Below are 21,395 nucleotides of genomic sequence, written 5' to 3'. Positions count from 1 at the left end.
TAATATTCAAATGTAGATCGGTGTTAATAATCCGTACATGTTAATGAACGTGTGGTTTAAATTACGGTCCAATATTTTTTTACGTATAAATGTCGCGTTTTGAAGTTGCGATTCATTAGCCGGAACATGTAGTGCTAATATTACGAGACCATGATTGTCAAATTTTGGTAAATATAATTTCAAGATGTTACGATTATTTGTGGAGAATGAACTAAGGCATAGATCCAAATGAGATAGAAAATGTGAAAGAATTTGCAGTCAGATAATAAAAGGTCGTACGATGTCCGAAATGAATAAATAAGTCAGTTGATAATTCTGTGAGGAATAAATAAATGAATCGAGGAATATTGAGATAGAGAGAAAAATAAATTCCGTACGAGAGACACTTAGGATATTGATATGAGTGTAAAATGTACGGGCAGTGTCACAGAGAAATACTGAGTTACGCAGCGGGTAGAATTCGAACCCGTGACAGCATGTACGAAATAAATAGACTGCACAGTTATTCGTTGAGATACAACGGATCTAAGGATAATGAGAGTTCAGATTCCACAGAAATGGTCGTATATTGTATTCATTGTAATAACGAGTGAGGATAATCATGATGTCGTGATAATAATAATAATAAATATTGCAGATAAAGGATTGGACCGCCTTAATTAATTGAGCGTTGATAACGATGTTAAACGGGAATCTAATTGAGAATATGCAACCGATAATAATAATAATAATGTAAGGACGATGTTAAATCACCGCGGTCGGATTAATAATAATTGTCATAATAATAACTGTAATGAGGTCGTTGGTCGATCAGTGAATTAAATTGTAATTGCGACCGATATCTTAATATATAATTTGGCGGAAGTGACCGGTTCATTAATGATAATAACCTTTTTAAGTGACGTGAATAATAATAATATCTTGAGTCACCTATTCATTAATAATAATAATAACCACGAGGGGATATAATAATAATAATAACAGTAATAACCATTTGTGTTTGCATCCCGCATAATAATGATGATATTAATCAACGTGACAGTGCCAGGAACCGTTGAATAATAATAATAATAATAATAATAATAATAATAATAATAATAATAATAATAATAATAATTTCGAGGATGATAATTTTGTGGATTAAATTATTTGGTGACGATATCCCTCTATTCGTATGTTGAATAATGAGAGTGATAATATTAGAATCATTTGGTTGCCTCGTTTTTGTACGGTTTCGTATGGGACGATGTGACAGTCATACTTGCGTGTTTGTTTACTTCGCTCGCGATGCGAGGGGGGCCATGGCCACGGTATTTCCCACCGCTTCTCGTTATCTCATCTGTGTCAGTAGTCTACTGAGGCTAACTGGTGACAATTCAGATCACATGTAAATAAAATGTAAATGCTAATTCATTGGTATGGCATCAGCTGGATATCGTAAGATAGGGACTGTCCGTGGAATCCAGTTTTCGCACTTCACGAGAAACATTACCCAGTCCGAGTACCGGTCTCGGAAAAATGTACATAGCCGGAGTACATCATCTTAGTTAAATCGGGAAGCCGACCGTAACATGGGTTATGCTCGGGCTCCCGATAGAAGGAAGCTATATCCTTGAGTAACGGTTCGATTCAAATGGAATCGATCCGTAAATTATACCTCCAAAATGTCATTTTATTTCAGAAGCAACACAGCAAGATATTGATACCACTTGCGGTATGGCAAGTGATTTATATATGTAACATGTGTGTAAATTCAAATATTGTTGCCACGTGTATCAAAGTTTTATACGTCAAATGGCGTAATAAACCGCTCCTTCTGGCAAATTATTTCAAAGGAAACCACTCTCATAATCTTTTTATTGTAGTTAGATGATGCCCTTTTTAAAGTAACAGTCACTTCCTAGTCCTATCATGGAGTCCTTAAATTCAAGTTACAATCGAGCCTTCCCCCTTTTAATTTTAAGTTGCTCCGTTCATCCCCGTGTTCTATTATGCCGTTATATTGATATTTGATGATTTAAATAATGAACCGACACCCCTGAGATAAATGCTAGTCTGGGACTCGGGAGGTGGACGGGTGCAGTATATCCAAGTTTTCTGTTAATACCACCAGTGACGTAATTTCATTTTTAAGATTTCTAGTGGAATTTCAGGATCATGCCCTTGTTTTTTCTCTGTCTCCATGTCAAATCTTGCAAATTATCTATCCGTATGCTATTGGTATTCTCTCCGACAAAATAGTAAGAGCCATAGCTGAACAGTCATCCATCGAAGATTTTCATGCACATCTACTTGCTAATTTTATTCCTGCCCGCGCAAGGTCATCTCTGATTCAGAAATACTATTATCGAGTACAGAGGTTGGATGAAAACTTGGCTGATTTCATACAAGACATTAAGTTTTATACCAGGGTGTTTGCTCTTCACTTCCCTGAGGACCAAATTGTACAAGCTATTGTGGAAGGCATTTCACCATCTTATAGGTCATACTTGTGTTTTGCGGCGTGCCCGTAAACTTTTTCTGAACTTGAAGCGTTGGCCGTCTCAGCGGAAGGAGTTAGATACGCCGATTCTTTGCGTGTAGCGAAAGAACCCCCGCCTTCCTTTAGTAACACTCGGCCTCCACCTCGCCGACCAGTCACACCCCGTAAATGTTATGCTTGCGGGTCGCCTGACCATCTTCGCAATAAATGTCCATTGGTCAAAAGTAGTAGGGCAAATAATGGAGCTGGTTCAGCACAAGGCTGTTTTAAATGTGGGGCCTTCTCACATATCGCCAAGAATTGTCCGAACTCAAATAGCACCCCCTCCTGCTCAACTTCTGGTGCAAATTCCATCTATGCCAATAATAAAAAGTGACTAGTGGCTTCGGTTGAGTCGACTAATCCATCTTCCCGAGACTCAGCCCCTAGTAAACAGATTGTAAATGCAGAGAACGATCAGCCTTCAAATTCATCTTTTGAATGCCCTAAAGAATGTCTTAGGATTGCGGCGGATACCCCCGCACCGGTTCCTTTTCTTAAGATTGAGTTAAATAACGAGCCTATAACAGCTCTCTTAGATTCAGGTAGTGTTTGTTCGATTATTGCGGCTGAATGGTATTCTAAATTGAAATCGGTTTGTAAACTTCCTGACTATGTCTCTTCTCCTGTTCAATACGTTTCGGCTAATTCATCTCCATTAGAAATTCTAGGTTCCTTACTGGTCAAAATTCGTGTTTTTAAGTTTACATGGAAAATTAAATTGTTTGTGGCCAAGCAATTGTCTTGCCCCATTATATTGGGAGCTGACTTTATTTCTCACACTGGTCTTGTGCTCGATCTCCAGTCTAGGTCGTGCATATTCAAATTTGCTTCTAATTGTAAAATCCCACTATTAAAGTGTAATTCTGTGTCATGTTCTTCTATTTCGCCTACCCAGGATGAGATGTTGTTAGACCTTAGACATCTACCTGAGGAGCAGGCTGATAGTATTCGCAAATTGTGTCAGTCGTTTCCCGAGGTGTTCTCTGATACTCTTGGTGTTACTGACCTGATCGAATACAAAATTGAGGTCACGGATTCGATTCCTGTCCGCTTTCCACCGTATAGGCTATCTCCACCTAAAATGAAGGCTCTGAAAGAAATTATCGATCAGATGTTGAAGGATGGTATTATTAGGCCCTCTAAGTCGGCGTATTCTTCGCCTATTTTTCTAGTTCCGAAACCCCAAGGAGGCTTCAGGCCTGTCATTGATTATAGGGCTCTCAATCGGAAGGTGGTGTTGCAATCTGTGCCCCTTCCTGACCTTCATTCTTGTTTTTCATGGTTTCGTAAGGCCAAGTTCTTTACTATCTTGGACTTAAATCAGGCCTATAATCAAATTCCCCTTGCCGAAGAGTCTAAACATCTTACAGCGTTTGCCACGGACTGGAATTTATATGAATACAACCGCGTGCCTTTCGGGCTCCCCGCGGGAGCAGCTGTACTCACTAGGCTACTAGATAGGGTCTTCTCCGACATCAAATTTGAGTACTTATATCACTACTTGGATGATGTCGTCGTATTTTCAGAGACTTTTGAAGAGCATCTAGATCATCTGCGAGAAGTTCTCGATCGCCTTCGTAAGGCTGGGTTAACTGTTAAGTTGTCCAAGGTTGCCTTCGCTAAGCCCTCTATGTCTTTCCTTGGGCATATTGTGTCACCTGATGGTGTAGCAGTCGATCATTCTAGAACACAGGCCATTCGTGATTTTAAACCTCCCAAGGACATTAAAGGTATCGCTAGGTTCATTGGTATGGTGAATTTCTTCAGGAAGTTTATTCCTAACTTCGCTAATAGAGCGGCGCCCTTAAACCTTCTTCGTAGGAAAGGCATCAAATTCGAGTGGGGACCTTCTCAACAAGCCGCTTTTGAAGATCTGAAATTAGCTCTCTGTAATGCCCCTGTCCTTGCTATGCCTGATTTCTCAAAGAAATTCATCGTCCAAACGGACGCGTCATCGTCAGCTGTAGCTGCAGTCCTTCTTCAAGAGACTGAACTAGGGAGGCGCCCCATCGCCTATGCATCTAGGACTTTGTCGGCTCAAGAAGCCAAGTACTCCATCTATGAGCTCGAAGGTTTGGCAGTCTTATTCGCCTTAGAGAAGTTCCGTCTCTATCTGGAACATGTTAAATTCGACCTGGAGACAGATAATCAAGCCTTAAGCTGGGTCTTAGGTAGGCCGCGTCGTACTGGTCGTATAGCCCGTTGGGCCATCCGTATTTCTGCCTTCCAATTCGATGTCAGGCATATCAGAGGTACTGAAAATGTTGTTGCTGATGGGCTCAGTCTTATGTTTTCAAACGACGTTGAGAACCATGAACCGGTCGACCGTTCATCACCTCCCGAGTCCACACTATTTGATGTTAGTGCCATTTTAACTGATGCCCCCATGCTCTTTAGGGATATCGAGAAATACCAACATGAAGATCCGACGCTGGCTCCGATAATGGAAACCCTTTCTTCTGGGGAACATGTTGTCCCTTATGTTCTGAGGAATGGTGTTCTATGTTGCCCATCGAGGCATGATAAGATGATGAAAGTTGTCGTTCCAGCTGTTCTTGTGCCTATGATCTTCAAGTATTATCATGAAACCCCATTAGGGGGGCATCTTGGAATCTTTAAAACTCGTGAAAAGATTCGTGAAATGTTCATCTGGAAAGGTATGGACGGTGAAATCCGTGAACTAGTAAAGGCTTGTAAATCCTGTTTGATTAGTAAACCAACCATGTCCACCAAGGTAGGCCTTTTGTCTTCGCATCAAGCATCGCGCCCCATGGAACGCCTGTATATTGATTATGTAGGACCCTTCCCCCAGTCGAAGGGAAATGCCAACAAATTCATCTTTGTATGTGTAGATGGTTTTACCAGATTTTCCTGGTTATTTCCGACTAAGCTGGCTACCGCTCAGTCCACCATTACCTGTCTAAATTCTATTTTTGCTTCTTTTGGTCCGTGCCAATATATTGTATCTGATAATGCTAAGGCGTTCACATCAAATCTTTTTCGTAAATTCTGTTTTGACTTGTCCATCTCTCATGTAACCACTTCTGCTTATTACCCTCAACCATCTCTGGCTGAACGGGTTAACCGTAATCTCAGGTCCGCACTTATTGCCTATCATCATGAAGATCATTCTAGGTGGGACACGTCCCTGCATTGGTTAGCTTTTGCTTTGAATTCGGCGGTTCATGAATCACACAAGTTTACTCCAGCTTCTTTGATGTTTAAGTTTGTTCCCAACACGCCGCTCTCTAACCTCTGGTCTCTGAGTGACATTCTGCCCGAGACAATAGATCCGGATAATATTAAAGATCTTTGGAAGAAGGCTAAAGCCAATCTTAAGGTATCTCATGAAAAGGTTAGGGAAAGGTATGATCGTGGACGGAGACCCACCCCTTTAAAGGTAGGTGACCAAGTAATGGTCAAAAATTTTGTTCCCGCGGGCAAGCTTGCCCCCAGATTTCAGGGGCCTTGTATCATTCTCGATTTTCTTACGCCGGTTACCTTATTGTTAAGTAATCCAGCCACCGAGAGGATATTTAGAGTTCACCTGTCCCAGGTGAAGCCGGTGTAATTTCTGTGTTAACTTGCTTTATATTATTTTGAAAGGATATGAAGGTTATATTTTTTTTGAGTTTCACTTTTAAGGCATTCTGCACTACCTATAATATTTCGTTTCAGATGTAAGCATTTTTGTAAAACCTGTCCCGACCCGTTAAACTGCCATTCTGTCCTTTCCACGGCCATTACCACGCTCCCGTCTCCTGCTCCACCTTACACTGTGGCTTCATAATATTTAATGCCATGGATATCTACACGCCGCTGGCCCCTCAACATTTCCATAATGCCTGTACCCTCAATGAAGACGATGGTCCAACACAATTCTGCCGCCTAGCTTTAATGTTTCAGTGCCCCCGCAGCCGCGCAGCGCCGTGCAGCAACTGGGGAGGGGGATGGGCCCCCTCCTCTCCAGCGAGGCCGACATGTGCACGGCGAGCCGGAGCTCTCCTCCCGGCCAAAGCGGATGTGCGGCGCACGACCTGCTACTGGCCCGCAGCCTGTATATGTTCACCGCGGGCGCGGCGTGTTTCAACACCTCTGCTCCCCTCATAGTGCGGGCGAGCGGTATCTCAGGGTACTTAAGGGGTCCGAGCGGCCTACTTTTGGACGCAAGCTGCAACGGCCGGTTCGGCCATCCAACTTCATCAACATCAACTACATGGACAGTTACTATAAGAGATAACTACACTTGGGAATTCAACAGCAATATTTGGTGGACATTGCAAATTTTTCCTTCACTTTTAAGTATTAAAAGCTTGTCTTCAGGAATTCAACTTCTATAAACATAAAGACTTTACTTCACCTGCAACAACAAAATTTTGGAACCGAATTAAGAAATTTCTCAAATACTTCCGCAAGTTATCTTAATCTCAACATCAAAACTTGGAACTTATTTTCAAACAAAAGTTTATGTTCTTCTGTGTTACCCCTTGGAGGAACTTTTGGGGGGGGAGGTCTGTACCGGGCGGTACACCTCTACACCGTTTATTTAAAAGTTGCGCCAGTTGAAACTCCTCTTCTGGAGGAAGGTTGAACTTTATCTACTCTATTAATTCTCTACCTTCTCAGAAGATGTCACCACGTGGAAAATTTTGAGTTTTTGAACTGTGTCACTTTTGATGTGTTTTTGTTTCGCTTGAAGTAAGAAGTGTGAACTTTCTCTTCTAGAGGACACTACTGAAGATCAACAATAGTGCAACCTAGTGCGGAGTCAAAGAACTATTTTGTTGGAGAAATTTTTATTTCAAAAGTTTGTTTCTTGTTAAATTTCTTTCTGTTATGGTTTAAGTTGGCTGTATACCCCTCTTTTTCCCCTTGTTTTAGATTTATCCAATCCCGAATTTCTTTTAGTAATTTCTGACCAATCTGGTGTATCTTCCCCCAACTTGTATCTGTTGCGGGGTCCTATCCAATAAAAACATTGTGGGCGGGTGTTTTCTTTCCCCTAACGCCTAGAAACTTCCGCGAGAGTATTTAAACTGCTGATTTTTGGGTCTCTGAGCCACTTCTGTTCCATCTTTCAGTGTGTTAAGTACCTAGCAGGAGGCGGGAGGCGCCTCCTTCTTCGGCAGCGGTCAACAATAAGGTAATGGCCGATTAATAAATTATTTTTTTTCTTGCTCAGCAGTTTAACTCTCGGGGCGGGTGCGAAGCGTTCCACCATGTAACCTTTTCCTAAAATGTAACTAGTCTTTTCTTCTATTCTCTTGAAAAGTTACATACTGGGATAGAGAGTGCTAACCCTCTCGAGCTCCCACTCATAATGTTTTGAGGTGAACTTATTGTTTCTCAACCTATTCTTCGATAACGTAAAACAAATTGTTCTTTTCTAAGTCACCTCTGTAGTATGGGATTAGCCCTTGCATCAGTGGCCTAAGAGCCAAAGTAGGTTTTAAAATCCAAGTGTATTAGAAGTGCAAGTTCGCCTCCTCTCAAATTGTTTTAGAGGTCATTTAATTAACCTGCTTTTCATTTAATAGACCTCAGTAGATTGGGTATTTTACCCCTGGGTTTGTGTCCGTTGTGGACAACTTGAAAGTGGAGTTTGGTGTGGCCTGGGAGAGGCTTAAATTAAAGAGCGTGTGGCTCTTTTGGAAACGGAGTGTTGTGTGCCTCGAGGAGGCTTAACTGTGTAATTTGGAGCAAGTGCTCCAGGGTTTGATTGGGGTCTTCTGCCCCTTTGTTAAAATTTGTATATCGGAAAGTTGGGCTAGTTGCTCAAGAATTGTGAACTCAGGGCTCGAAGCCCAAACTCTGTAACCCCTGTAATTGTACATTTCAAATTGTGTTTCGGCTACTATGTACCTGTTCTTTGTTATTACTTAATATTGAAAAGAAAATATAACCTCGTTAAATTTTACATTAACTCTGATTCCGTAGTTTGAAACCCATTCACGCCCGCACCTTCTTACACCTCTACCTACCGCTAAAACACGGTAACAAGAATAATAATAATAATAATAATAATAATAATAATAATAATAATAATAATAATAATAATAATGTCCGCCTCTGTGGTGTAGTGGTTAGCGTGATTAGCTGCCACCCCCGGAGGTCCGGGTTCGATTCCCGGCTCTGCCACGAAATTTGAAAAGTGGTACGAGGGCTGGAACGGGGTCCACTCAGCCTCGGGAGGTCAACTGAGTAGAGGTGGGTTCGATTCCCACCTCAGCCATCCTGGAAGTGGTTTTCCGTGGTTTCCCACTTCTCCTCCAGGCGAATGCCGGGATGGTACCTAACTTAAGGCCACGGCAGCTTCCTTCCCTCTTCCTTGTATATCCTTTCCAATCTTCCCATCCCTCCACAAGGCCCCTGTTCAGCATAGCAAGTTAGGCCGTCTGGGTGAGGTACTGGTCATACTCCCCAGTTGTATCCCCGACCAAGAGTCTGAAGCTCCAGGACACTGCCCTTGAGTCCGAGGGAAAAACCGAACCTGGAGGGTAAACAGATGATGGTGATGATGATGATAATAATAATAATAATAATAATAATAATAATAATAATAATAATAATAATAATAATAATAATAATAAATATGCTGCTAAACATGAGCTTCAAGAGCCAAGCAGACTAAAGAAAGTGTGGTACTCCAAATGAAACTGTTGGGAAAATACATTGTTATTGATATCGCCATATAACGTCTAGTATTCACAATGCGGCCAGTGTATAAATGCTATGGGCTTTACGTCGCACCGACACAGATAGGTCTTATGGCGACGATGGGATAGGAAAGGCCTAGGATTTGGAAGGAAGCGGCCGTGGCCTTAATTAAGGTACAGCCCCAGCATTTGCCTGGTGTGAAAATGGGAAACCACGGAAAACCATTTTCAGGGCTGCCGATAGTGGGATTCGGACCTACTATCTCTCGGATGCAAGCTCACAGCCGCGCGCCTCTACGCGCACGGCCAACTCGCCCGGTAGTGTATAAATGGATGCTGTAAATGGTATTAGGCATAACAACAACACTTGCTGGTTCGAAGAGGAAAACAATGGGAAATTACCTCTCTCTTCATCTTACTCAGTATGCCATCATAGCTTTCACTCAGATTTTTCCCGGTCATTCAATGTGAGATTTGTGCTGGACAAAGCGGACAGGTTTTTCTCCGAGTACTCCGGTTTTCCCTGTCATATTTCATTCCAGCAAAACTCTCCAATGTCATTTCATTTCATCTGTCGTTCATTAATGATTGCCCCAGAGGAGTGCGTCAGGCTTCGGCAGCCGGCACAATTACTATCCTCGCCACTAGTGGGGGCTTCATTCATTCCATTCCTGACCCGGTCGAACGACTGGAAACAGGCTGAGGATTTTCATTCATTCACTTATAACCACATATACGGTCAGATCAAAAGTTCCTGCAGTGCGCCAACAGATGGTAGCACAGCTAGGAGCTATTGTGGGAGTGGCGGTGGTGATAGTGGTGATTATTGTTTGTTTGTTTTTTTCTGCTATTTGCTTTACGTCGCACCGACACAGATAGGTCTTATGGCGACGATGGTATAGGAAAGGCCTAGGAATGGGAAGGAAGCGGCCGTGGCCTTAATTAAGATACAGCCCCAGCATTTGCCTGGTGTGAAAACGGGAAACCATGGAAAACCATCTTCAGAGCTGCCGACAGTGGGACTCGAACCCACTATCTCCCGGATGCAAGCTCACAGCTGCGTGCCCCTAACCGCATGGCCAACTCGTCCAGTGATTATTGTTTTAAGAGGAAGTACATCTGGGCAAACGTCTCTATTAAAACTGATCAGAGAGAAAAATTGGAAAGGGTCCGACACTTCGAAAAATGAAGGTATTGGCCAAAGAAAGACAAGGGCCATGAAGGGCGTGAACATGAAAGACTCCCTACGCGTCGGAAACCTAATAGTGGCCGTGGCCTTCATTAAGGTACAGCCCCAGCATTTGCCTGGTGTGAAAATGGGAAACCACGGAAAACCATCTTCAGGGCTGCCGACAGTGGGGTTCGAACCCACTATCTCCCGAATGCAAGCTCACACCTGCGCGACCCTAACCGCACGGCCACTTGCTCGGTAATTAGCATTTCTACAATGTGCGAACTATGATAAGGATTTCTATACAAGTTAGCAATGTCTATTTAGAACCAACTGAAAGGTGATATGTCATCAAAAATCCTAGCTCTGGTAATCACGGTGGTGAATTTAGATGCAATTTATAAGTAACTGTTAATTTTATAAATGCCGGCTACATGGTGTAGAAGTAGCGTGCCTGCCTCTTACCCGGAAGCCCCGGATTCGATTCCCGGCCAGGTCAGGAATTTTTACCTGAATCTGAGGGCTGGTTCAACGTGATTAGATTAGAACTGAGGAGCTATCTGATGGCGAGATAGCGGCGCTGGTGTATAGAGCCAAGGATAACTACCGTGAGGATTCGTCGTGCTGACCACACGTCACCTCGTAATCTGCAGGCCTTCGGACTGAGCAGCGATCACTTGGTAGACCAAGGCCCTTCAAGGGCTGTTGCGCCATAGGGTTTGTTTTTCTGGTTAATTTTATACATTGTAAGAGACATTTAGCCGACTTAGCGCCGTTTCCAGGGAACACCAAGGGGAGGTAGTCTCTTTGCGTTCCTCATAGATATATTTTTTCACTTTATGCAAGTTCGTCAAGTTTTGTATTTCTTAAGTGCTGATTCAAGATATTTGCATGGTTATGCCGTGATATTCCATTGTCACGTTTTCTCTTTAAGTATGATTCAGAATATTTATATATTTAAAATATTTACATGATTTACAAATCCTGTAATATTCCAGGGTAGCTTCACTGCAGATTCTGAGCGTAAGCAACACAAACTAGGAATGATCTTAATTTGCCATCAACTTCAAGTATTTTTAAGACCTTTGAAATACTCTCATCGATCTTCACTGCTGATTTCTTTCTTCTCTTCCCATCGATATTCAAAACTATCATGTCAAATTGGTGACCGTAGTACTCTGTGTCATCTCGAAGAGTCTTGATCAGCGAATATACATTCGGGTGCGCTCTCGAAATTAAACTGTTTATTCTTTGTTTCCAGCCTTCAGAAACGTTATTGGTCCGATGCCGCCTTCCACAACAGTTCCACATATTCCTTGGCATGTGCTCGTTATCCAGCCATTGATCGACGACACAGTCGTAAAACACCTGTAGATTCTGATTTTCAGGCGAGCTCTCCTGAATACATAGCCAAACATCATCAATCATTTCTAGGGAAATGTGCGCTAGTGCTGAACACATTCGAATATGAAGTCTAATTTCTTCATTTTCCCTGTACGCAGTAACAAGGCCACAATCTTGTACTTTCCTCCATAGACATTGATTAAAATGATAGTTGCAACCATAAATCTCAGCTTGAGGAAACAGCGTTTTAGCTGATTGGTCGATGGCGATTTCGAAGTCCATAATAAGTGTCACAGGGTTCCATCCTAGTACGTTGCTTTTAACAGCTTCGAACAAACGAGCATAATGTTTCCCGTTTCTTGTTTGGTAACAGCGCGTAGACAGCTGGTATCGTGTTAGCTTCTTCCCAAGAACTTCCAAGATCGGCGTGGATGTTAAGTAACTGCCCAAACTGCTTGCTTGAACTTTTGAAGCTCCCGTCGACAAAGAAGGAAGAGCAACTTGATAAAGCAGATTTTCCTTTCTCGCTGGCAAACACTAATATCCTGTCTTTAAGCCCCCTGTTGTCTTCAAGTAGGAATTTTCCACCGTCGTTCATTGATATGTGTCTTTCTTGTATTATTACACCTCCAGAATCGATCGGGTCTTTTGTAGGTCCCATTCTTTTCCGTCGGATGCGATGTAATGATTGTTTGGCACTTCTATGTGATGGCAGAGATGTCACAAGGTCATAGCCTCTATTGAAGAGCTGGCCTACTTCTTCGGTGTAAACTGTTGAAATCATACTGTCTGTTTCCCTTGCACGTTTTTTTTTTACTACACTTTTTTTACTTCATTCGCCGCGTCATCCGGAATGCAAACATGACTTGTCTCTCCTAAAACTGTATTATCTTTCGTTGTTATTCTTCCTTTACATTTACTTTTCTTGAAATATACGCACCGCCAATAAGTCATTTGATCTTCATTGGTATAGTCCACAATATACTGATGAAAATGAAAACCTACAACCTGTTTTCCAGTCATTGACCGGGTCAGTAATGTAATGAATGAAGCATATATAGGCTGTTAGTACGATGGGGTTGCCACTCCCAAAGTGATATATTAATGACTGATAGATGCTATGAAATGAGAATGGAGAGTGTTGCTGCAATGAAAGATGACAGGGAAAACCGGAGTACCCGGAGAAAAACCTGTCCCGCCTACGCTTTGTCCAGTACAAATCTCACATGGAGTCACAATATACTGATGTCCGTCGTAAATCAATAAAGTCGGTCTCAGTGAACTCCATAGCTGCAGAGCAATTATCACCAGTTCCACACGGAACACTAGTTGTCACACAGGTATCAACTGTAGCAATGAATTCCACTTACCGAGTGGGCCTTCCCCTCCCCTGTTTCTGGTTCTCCAACCCCCCTTGGACCTCCGTGCAGGTGTCACTGTTTGAAATAGCCATGCTTAGTAATTTCCGGGAATTTTTGGCTTTCCGTGCAAGTGTCAACACATTCCATCTCCGTGCAAGTGTCACTCCGTGCAAGTGTCACAACTTCTTTTCATTCTCACAAGAACAACTGAGAAGACAAGTGGGTTAAAATTCCACACTACGCCCAGGAGGTATTTATCCTTGTTTCCATTAGAATACCGGGATGGTACCTAACGTATAAGCTCCCGTTGTGGACACTGGAACAAGAGTGTCGGTCTCGGGGTATCAAGATCACGGGTTTAAACTCATGTACCCTGTTCACATTGTTTCCGACCACCTGTATAAACCTCTGAAACTGAATACCATCGGGGTCTGAAAAGAACAAAATATGACCCAGAAAGGTCAGATAGGAAAGGTGAAAGTGAGGTGTCTGGTATCAGGAAGTGGAAGCAAACTCAGTTAGGGGGTTCGTGGTCACCAACCAACACTCTCCTGGGTATCACATGGTAGCTGAGGCCATAGTTTATTATTATTATTATTATTATTATTATTATTATTATTATTATTATTATTATTATTATTATTATCTAACATACAGGCCACGACATGTTCCTTTATATAAATAAATGGTAGTGAAGTAACTTGCACATTCCGCGTGTGTACACAACAGGGGTCTACCTAATAAATTGCTATTTGCTTTACGTCGCACCGACACAGATATGTCTTATGGCGACAATGGGATAGGAAAGGCCTAGGAAGAGGATGGAAGCGGCCGTGGCCTTAATTAAGGTACAGCCCCGGCATTTGCCTGATGTGAAAATGGGAAACCACGGAAAACCATCTTCAGGGCTGCCGACAGTGGGGCTCGAACCCACTATCTCCCGATCACTGGATACTGGCCGCACTTAAGCGACTGCAGCTATCGAGCTCGGTCCTAATAAATTGATGATGATGCTTGTTGTTTTAAGGGGCCTAACATCGAAGGTCATCGGCCCACCTAATAAATTGACGTCTCGATACATAAAACGAGTGCTATTCTTAATTCCGCAGGAATAGTCCAACGATCATTTCAGATCATCTCTAAACTATATTTAAAAGCACACAGAACAATGTTTCACAACAGAGTAGTACTGGTTCAAATATTACGAAACACCTACTTCTCCTAAGATAAACAATTTGAATTTAAGCCTCGTCTCACCTCCTGCTTCTCACTGAACTTTACCAAAGCCTGGGAGGGTAAGTTTGGTTTATGTTACTCTAACTCCTCAGCACACACAGCCTGTTGTCAGCTACAAACTAAAGATACTTGGAGTAAGGTAACTTTGAAGCTCTCTCTTTAACACGTTATGCTTTTCTCTTTCATAGGACTTGATCAAACTTCTCGTAACTAGTTACCTGCGTGCCGTTAATACTGTGCACACACGGTAAGATGTCTGGTGAGCCTTCCTAATTTATGTACAAAAAAATTAAAATATCACAGTTTATTACGCATTATTCGTAAAGATGCCCTCAAATCATCCGAAGTTGGTTGAAAAGTATAGTCCTATTTATGTTAAATTATTTTGTATTTGAGTTAAAGGCAACAATAATGTGTTTATATTTATTGATGGTGGGGATTGCTTTTTATGGGGAGATGATCGCAGAAAATTTGGAAAAATGCATTTTTAAAATATATCGTCATACGAAAGGTGTATGCATTAGGAATATATTCTCAATAGGTCGTGCCTAACATAACATGATTAATGGGTTAAATAATCTAAATTTTGAGGTCTTGCAGGAGACACGCCCCTTTTCTGTGAAACGTTATTTCCTACTTTCAGTTTACGCATTTTGATAGGTGATCTATTATGTAGCAGTCTGAAGATGGCTGTAATGTTTGCTTCTTGGATAAGCGTGCTTCTGTCTGTGTAATATAAGTCAGTGGCTGTTTTGTTGGCTGTTCAACATATTTTTGGATGTTTGATGATCATTTCACTCGAAAATACTGACAAACTCTTCATTTAACTAAGATTCAGATAAGGGCTCCGTGGTTGCCAACCCCCGATCCCAAGTTAAGAGCCCCTGGGACCCCTTTCAGTCGCCTCTTACGACAGGCAGAGGATACGGTGGGTATTATTCTACTGCCCCCACCTACTAGGGGACTGAGCCGCGGTCTGTCGAAGGTTGAGAAGCGATGTTGCGTCGTTTGACTTGATTTGTTCCAGCCCATTATGGCGTCATCTCTTCCAGTAGGACGGCCTGATAATGTTCTTCTAGATTATAATCATACACCTGTTTTGATTTCTGCACCTTCAAGTCCAGTGAGTGGTATTGTCAACAAATCCGAATACAGAGAGAAAGAGGCGGGTGAAAGTAGTTGAAAATAATGGCCTTTATTTTGAACTAGCTCCACTGCTCGTCGCTGACGGGTTATTGAATATTTCCATGTCAGCGATGCTTGTCATTGATGAATTTGAAAATAATTATCCAAGTTCGTGATGGTGGTGGTGATTACTGTTTAAAAAGGAATTATAACTGGGCAAGCATCTTCTCTTAACACTAATTAGCAGGGAAAATGGAAGAGATCCTATCCCTCGAAGAATGACGGTATCGGAGAAAGAAAGGAAAAGACCACGAAGGGCGTAAGAATGAAAGACATCTTAGGCCTCGCAAACCCAACATCACTGGGACCGGAAAAGAACCAGAACTGATGAAGAGAGGTCATATAGGAAACGCAAAAGTTAGGAGTTGGGCACAAGTAAGTGGAAATCATGTCAGCTTTAGCTAGGGACCCAGTGGTCGCCAAGCCACTCTCCAAATATGAGAGCTCCCACTGCTCCCCACCTTTTGGGAGAAATCTAAGTTCCTCAGTATCTCATTCATCATAGCTCATACGATAAAAGTATATGAGACTAGCTGATGTACCCGTGCTTCGCTACGGGATTCTCAGAAAGACTGACTTTGTGGTTTTCCTAACCTGAAATCAACATAGGTCATTACAAAAACGTAAGTATGAATGTAGCGATTAAAAGCAATGCTATCATATAAAATACTCGATCAAATGGAAAGCCGCACGTTTTATCACTTTTAACGAACAGAGCTGCGGTTAGATTGCGGTGCCAAACTAATAGTCCAAAGTTCCAGAGCTGGGATGACCAGGCCGCAGATTGCCATGAACACTCATCTGCCATTATTCCGCTAAATATGCACACTGTTCATTCCAATCAGTGCCTCAGAGTAGGGATTGAATAGCCCGAATGCTATGATGATCCAGTGTGTTACGTACCAGTTGTATCAGAAAATTTATAAACCAGGGGAATGGCATGCTAAAGAAGAAAGTTATCTAACTCCCTAGCTACTTCCCATCAATATTCAGACAGGCTGTTACACTCTGTACGACTGGGCGAGTTTACCGTGTGGTTAGCGGTGCGCAGCTGTGAGCTTGCATCCGAGAGATAGTGGATTCGAACCCCATTGTCGGCAGCGCTGAACATGGTATTCCGTAGTTTCCCACTTTCACACCAGTCAAATGCTGGGCCTGTACCTTAATTAAGGCCTAAGGCACTCCTAGCCCTTTCCTATCCCATCGTCGCCATAAAACCTATCTATGTCGGTGTAACGTAAATCAAATAAAAATACTCTGTACGCAGCAGTAATCCTATCTACCGGAGATGAGGGGCAACAGAAGACACAAAGCACATCACGACAAACAATGGTCAATGTAATGTTATTGTTGATCAATGTTATGAGCTTTCTATATTGTAGGCCTTCACATTCAGTTTTCTTTCGACTCTGTGATTTGTAAACCATAAATTGTAGTTTCTTATTCTCCGACTTTACATACCGATTTTCATTAAATGCTGTTTACCTATTTTCTCGTTACTCGGCGCTGATATGGACTTAGTAACAAAAATTCAAATTCATGAATATCTTTGTGATCATAGCCAGTACGGTAACAATGTATAAGACATGAATAATAGGAAATTTGATGCTATATAACCTTAGTTATGTAGCATTCATCGATTACACCTCTAATAAGAAATATTTCAGAATTACATTTTAGGCCTTCCCCTAAATTACCATTTCACTCAGCGTGAATAAAATAATTTACAGCCTTGACTATAGCGACTTATTTCCTGACTTTGCATACCGATTTTCATCAAGATAGGACTACTAATAACAACAATATTTGGGAATTAAATTTTAGGCCTTCCACTAAACTACCATTTTTCTCAGCGTGAATACAATTATTGATAGCCTAGATTGTAGCAACTTATTCCCCAACTTTGCATACCCATTTTGTTTAAAATACGACCACTAATAACATAAATAGTTGAGAATTCAATTTTAGGCCTTCCCCTAAACTACCATTCACTCAGCGTGAGTAAAATGATTTATAGCCTAGATTGTAGAGGCTCATCCCCTGACTTCACATACCGATTTTAATTAGACCACTAATAACATTAATAGTTGAGAATTTTTTTAGGCCTTCCCCTAAACTACCATTTCACTCAGCGTGAGCAAAATGATTTATAGCCTAGATGGTAGAGGCTCATCCCCTGACTTCACATACCGATTTTCATTAAATTCTCTTCAACCGTTTTCTCGTGATGCGTGTACATACATACATACAGACAGACAGACAGACAGACAGACAGACAGACAGACAGACAGAAATTACGGAAAAGTAAAAAGTGCATTTTCTTGTTACTATGGACATGACCGATACAGAAATACCATTATTTTCAAATTCTGAGCAATGTACAGCCAAAACTCTTATTTTATATATATATATATAGATTTAAAAGTTATTAGAAATTGCACTTCTTACAACTTTTGTCATACAGATGTTAGATAGAACTGATATTTGCGGAGGTATTTGAACGATAGCTAAGACTGTAATTATTACTATTATCTCCACTATCATTCGTAGTGAAGAAAAACGCATGAAACATAAAAGATAGGAAATTATATGTTGCACAACTATATCGTACAAATGTCGATACAATTAATATTAACGGAGAATTTGCCATTTACTATTTTGGCTCCCCTAATATTGCTATGCCAAGGTATACTAATCAAATAATATATAGCCTAATATACAACATAACTTTCCTAGAATTTAAACACAAGTTTTGAGAAATTCTGTTAAAACATTTTTCCGAGATGTAACATACAAACAGAAAAGATAGAAAGACCAAAGTTAAACTTGCTTTTAACTTTCGCATACCTATTTCGCGACAAAATCAAAATATGAGGCAATATCCTGAAGCGTACAGAAATACAATTTTATTTTATAGATAATAATAATAAAATAAGAATAATAATAATTTAGTTATTGCACTTGATACATTTCATCTTAGATTCCATCATTCATCATCAGCCGTTTTGCTCATTGCTGAGCATCGAGACCTCATAACTCTTTATCATTTCTGCGTAGCAGCCTTGACGAGATGTCTCCATCCACAGCGGTTTTCAGCATTTCTTAACATGATCTGAAGAGGTAGGCCAGAGATCGCCTGCGCCTGATCTAACCATCTACTTGCTGTTCTTCCCCGTGGTATATACTGCCTTCAACTTTGCCTTGCAAAATGGTCTTTTCTAAGTTCTCTTCTGAAAATGTGGCGGGGGAACTGAAGGTAACATTCACGCACGCGGAAAGATAGACGTTTCTTGATGTTCAATTCGTTCAGAATGGAAACATTGGTTCTTCTTTCCGTCCAGGATATACGCAGCATTCTCCGTCAACACCACATCTCAAAAGCATCAATTTGACTTTTATCTCTAGCATTCACGATCCAGGTCTCACAGCAGTACAAACAGACTGAGAACACTAGTGATTCCACCAAGCGCATCTTCGTAGCTTTTAATATTGCCCGGTTCTGCCAGATCTTAGTAAGTTTAACCACTGCAGCATGACCTAGAACAATACGTCTTTTGATCTCTATTTCACAGCTTCCTGTGCTATTGATGTCTGATCCAAGGTATACAAATTGCTTTACTATCTCCAGGTCTTTTAGACATCCTGTAAGTTGGATATGACCTTGCCTATCCACTACCATTTGGTCTTTTTCATGTTTATCTCTAGACCATAGTGAAGGCTAATATTCTCACTCTTGTAAACAGGTCAGTGAGTTCCTCTTCACTTCCAGCTATAAGGGAGATGTCATCTGCAAATCGAAGGTTGCTAATTTTTCTGCCGCCAATCGAGATTCCACTATTCCAGCCATCGAAAGCTCTCTTCAAGACACACCCTGTTTAGATGTTGTAGAGTTGAGGTGATAATATGCAACCTTGCCTTACTCCACTTGTCACATTGAAAATGCCCAAGAGATCATCATCCACCTTTATGGTCGCTGCATGACTAAAATATAGTTAAAAATTCTAAGCAAGAATCAATCAACACAATGAAATATACCACTTAAATTGAATTGTTTGTAAAAAGATATCGAAAGGGCATGTTTCGACCTATGTTAAGCTCATCTTCAGCTTATGATACAAGATATAAGACATACACATTAAAAACAGTACGAACATATGAATAAAACTAACGAGAAAGACCTTTTCTTTACAATTGGCTTTACTTCGCATCGACACAGATAGGTCTTATGGCAACGATAGGATAGGAAACGGATAAAGGTGGGAAGGAAGCGGTCGTGGCCTTCATTAAGGTACAGCGTAGCATTTTCCTGATGGGAAATCACGGAAAACCCTGTTCAGGGCTGCCGACAGGGGGGGTTCGAACCCACTATCTTCCAAATGCAAGCTCCCAGTTGCGCGCCCCTAACCGTACGGCCAACTCGCTCGGTACGAGAAAGAAATAATTTTCCGGTATAAAGCTCAGTTTTATTACGTTTAAAATATTTAATATTGTTTTACAAATTTGCTGCTATTAATATTGGTGATGGTTTTACTAGAAATAACAGTCTAAAGTAGAATAAAAAGTGCTTGGCTGTAGGAGTATCGTTCGTATCAAAAGACTATTTACAATAGAAATGTCTAATGTGATCAATCGTCACTGTCGGAACAATGTGTGAAATTTAACTCCGTTTTTCTTCAATGAGGATTAAATAAGTTCAGCAGGCATCTGAAGGGAAAACAAAAATACCAAGTGTGAGAACGAGAAAATTGAAAAAGGGTGAATAAATAAAATGCCCGAGAATCGAGGTGGCAGTGAATGAATACAGACGTGTTATTGATGTGTGCTAGTTTTTATCTAAATAAACACACTTCAAGTCCTTTATCAACACAAATAGTGGACTAAATGTGAGTATTACGAATCAGTGTAAACTTCAAGGACTGGACTCCACATAATTTTATTCACTTAGAGTGAATATTATTTTCTGTTCTACGTGTAGAAAACCGTTATGATATCAATAACCAACAGTTGCACATCGTAATTCAGGGAGGCGTCAAAGCCTCCTACACTCAAAGAAATGGCTCCTTGGCAAGGAAATCAGTCTGTACGTAACCTTACCGACAGTTCTACCCATAATGTACCTAAGCAGTCTCAGATAAGTTATGCTTAGCACTGACTGGGGACTGCTCAGAGATAATATTCACTGAACTTTTCTCTTCCGATAAGAGTGGTTTTATAGTAAATGAAGATCCTACCAATGGACTTCAAAAGAACCTTAAGGAAATATTGGACAATTCTTTAACCATTTTAATACATACATACATCTTCATTATAAACAGTTGCCAATCAGCGTTGTCTGCAACCTCTGTGAATTTATTAACCACTGCCACAGTTCTATCTGTAACTAGTTCTGTGGCTTTAAATCGCTAGAAACTGGGTCTGACCATCGTCGTCTTGGTCTCTCTCTATTCCTCTTACCCACCATAACAGAAACCATTAGTTTCCTAGGTAACCTATGCTCCTCCATTCGCCTCATATGACCCACCACCGAAACCAGTTTATGCGTGCAGCTTTATCTATCGAGCTCATTCCTGACTTAGCCTTTATCTCCTCATTCCGAATACCCTCCTGCCATTGTTCCCACCTGTTTGTGTCAGCAATCATTCTCGCTGCTTTCATGGCTGTTACTTCTAACTTATGAATAAGATATCCTTAGTCAATCCAGCTTTTACTCCCATAAGGCAAAGTTGGTCTGAAAACAGACCGATGTAAAGATAGTTTCGTCCGGGAGCTGACTTCCGTCTTCAGAATACTGTTGATCGCAACTGCGAGCTCAGCTCACTGCCTTAGCTTTACTGTACCTTGATTCTATTTCACTTGCTTATACTACCATCCTGGGAGAACTTAAAATAAATGCTTGAACTGATCTCCCTGTTCCAACT

The sequence above is a fragment of the Anabrus simplex genome, chromosome 1 (assembly GCF_040414725.1).
Source record: "Anabrus simplex isolate iqAnaSimp1 chromosome 1, ASM4041472v1, whole genome shotgun sequence".
In the NCBI taxonomy this organism is placed as follows: Eukaryota; Metazoa; Arthropoda; class Insecta; order Orthoptera; family Tettigoniidae; genus Anabrus; species Anabrus simplex.
This window is presented reverse-complemented; position numbering follows the sequence as displayed.